Genomic DNA, 2,987 nt, shown 5'->3' with positions numbered 1-2,987 from the left:
CAGCTGGTGCACCAGATGACGGAACTTTGTTGGGAAATGTGCATGGACAAGCCTGGGCCAAAGTTGGACAGTCGGGCTGAGGCTTGTTTTGTGAACTGCGTTGAGCGCTTCATTGATACAAGCCAATTCATCTAGAATCGACTGGAACAGACCCAGAAATCCAAGCCAGTCTTCTCAGAAAGCCTTTCTGACTGACCTGAGTATTACCTCTCTGGAAAAGGAAGGTAGTTCAAGAAATGAAGAGCAGTTGATGGGATGGTTGAAGAAAAGGCTGTGGGGGGATCGGCTCCCACCTTTGTCACTCTTGGGACATCCTGTCATCTGAGAATGAATAAAGACCGATTTTTGTGTGTGGGGGTGGTTTGAGGGTCAAATGTGTTTGGGGTTGTGTTTTTTAATGCTAATCTTGGGAAAACAATTGACAGATGAATGGAAAACTCTACTAGGTGTATGTTACTGTATGTGGGACGATGCTTTCCTCATAGTCCCATTAACTGCTTCCTATAATTTTAATAGTGGAACTGCTCTATAATTTGATATGTGGGACCACATAGGTAATAATCTGTTATTTGTGTGGATTCCTTTCAGATTTCTGGAGAGATCGATATACATCTTTGTGTCTCTCAGAAAGGGCAGCAGTGGGGGAAAGAGTAATTTGGTACTTGACTGTAGGCCTCCTTATCTAGTGTTTGATTATCAGTGCTGGAAAAAAAATGTATGGAGTATTCATACAGTACATTTCACTTTTCTAGATTATCTCCCTCCCTTATACTGTGATTCACTTAAATTTCTATATATAAAGTACAGTCTTGAGCTAGTACAGGTAGCCTGAGAGTCTAGAGGACTTTAGTTAAAGGAATCTAGCCAGCGAACATAATTCTCATACTAAACTGCCACAAGGAAGACGTTAACTTACCCTGTATGTCAGGGTCCAAAAAAATTTAAAGATGTGCCTAAATGAAAAAATAAGTTATAAAGATTTAGGCCAGTCAAAAACTAACAGCAGTTTCAGGTAGAGGTGCATGCCTAACGTAAACCAGCATAGTTTCCATTTACTGCGTTCTTTTCATCACTGAAATAAAAACTTCTACAAGATTCAAAAAAAAAAATTCACCGATTAAAGTAAGTGTACAATTCACTAGTTCTTAGTATTTTCACAACCAATATTGCTATCTAATTCCAGAACATTTTTGTCACGCCCCCACAAAGAAATCTTGTATATGTTAGCTGTTACTCCCTATTTTCCCCTCCCCAACATCCCCTGGCATCCACTAATCTACTTTCTGTCTATATGGATTTGCTCATTCTGGACATTTCATATACATGGAATTATACAATATATGACCGTTTGCTATTGGCTTGAAATATTTCTCCGTTTAATAGTGTCAGTTTTTCGGACTTCCCTGGTGGTACAGTGGTTAAGAATCCGCCTGCCAATGCAGGGGACACGGGCTCGAGCCCTGGTCTGGGAAGATCTCACATGCCGCGGAGCAACTAAGCCTGCGCGCCAAAACTACTGAGCCTGCGCTCTAGAGCCCAAGAGCCACAACTACTGAAGCCCATGCACTTAGAGCCCGTGCTCCTCAACAAGAGAAGCCAGCACAATGAGAAGCCCGCGCACCACAACAAAGAGTAGCCCCTGCTCGCCACAGCTAGAGAAAACTCGCGCGCGGCAACGAAGACCCAGCGCAGCCAAAAATAAAAATACAAATAAATAAATAAATAAATTTATTTATTTATTTAAAAAAATAGTGTCAGGTTTTTTCATTTTAATTCTGTTAGTTTTTCTTTATGTATTTGGGACTTGCTTATACTGCATTTGTCTTTTAAGTCATATAGGAGAAAAACTGACTTACAAACAAAAATACATTTATACTGTCTTTTGTATTTACTTATGTAGTTACCTTTAGTACTTTTTTCATGTGGATTTAAGTTACTGTCTGGTGTTCACCATTCCATCTTGAAAAAAATCTCTTTAGTATTTTCTGTGGGTCAGTTTGCTAGCAGTGGAGTCTTTCAACTGTTGTTTATCTGAGAATGTCTTCATCTCTCCTTCATTTCTGAAGGGTAGTTTTGCTAGGTACAGAATACTTGGTAGGCAGGTTCTTTTCCTCAGCTCTTTGCATATGTCATTGCAATGCCTTCTGGCCTCTATGGTTTCTGATGAAAAATCAGCAATTAGTTTTATTGAAGATTCTTTGTACATGATAACTCCGCTCTTGCTGCTTTAACACTGTCTTTGTCATTTGATGGTTTATGATGTATGTAGATGTGGCTCTCTTTGACTGTATCATGCTTGGACTTCCTTGAGCTTTTGGGATGTGCAGATTAACAGCAGTCATCAAATTTGTGAAATTTTAGGCCATTATTTCTCCAAATACTCCTTCAGTCTCTTTTTCTGTCTCTTCATCTGGAACTCCCATTATGTGTATAATAGGATGCTTGAAGGTGTCCCATAGGACTCTGAGATTCTGTTAATTTCTCTTCATTCTTTTTTCTTTCTGTTTCTCACACTGGATAATCTCAATTGGCCTATCTTCAAGTTCACTGACTCATACTTCTGCCTGTTCAAATCTGATACTGAGCTTTCTCCAGTCAATTTTTTATTTTAGTTATTGTACTTTTCAACTACAGATCTTCTATTTGGTTCTTTTTTGTAATTTCTCTTTATTGATATTCTCTATTTGGTAAGACACTGTTCTTATACTTCTTTTTTTTTTTTTTAAACATCTTTATTGAAGTATAATTGCTTCACAATTGTGTGTTAGTTTCTGCTTTATAACAAAGTGAATCAGCTACAGATATACACACGTTTCCATATCTCCTCCCTTCCGCATCTCCCTCCCTCCCACCCTCCCCATCCCACCCCCCCCCAAGGTGGTCACAAAGCACCGTGCTGATCTCCCTGTGCTATGCGGCTGCTTCCCACTAGCTATCTATTTTACATTTGGTAGTGTATATATGTCCATGACACTCTCTCATCCTGT

At 39.3% G+C, this 2,987-nt stretch overlaps 1 pseudogene across 1 annotated transcript; it reads left to right on the top strand.

Annotated features, from left to right (window-relative positions):
• The first annotated feature begins 3 nt into the window (after nt 1-3).
• LOC309622062 (mitochondrial import inner membrane translocase subunit Tim8 A pseudogene) lies at nt 4-1,739 on the top strand (annotated as a pseudogene). Its single transcript has one exon. The product of its transcript is annotated as a mitochondrial import inner membrane translocase subunit Tim8 A pseudogene (transcript).
• Nucleotides 1,740-2,987: the final 1,248 nt, after the last annotated feature.

This window comes from Balaenoptera borealis (genome assembly GCF_965194805.1).
Source record: "Balaenoptera borealis genome assembly, contig: HAP1_SCAFFOLD_1437, whole genome shotgun sequence".
NCBI lineage: Eukaryota > Metazoa > Chordata > Mammalia > Artiodactyla > Balaenopteridae > Balaenoptera > Balaenoptera borealis.
The sequence above is the reverse complement of the archived record's forward strand: the minus strand, read 5'-3'. Positions and strand labels throughout refer to the sequence as shown.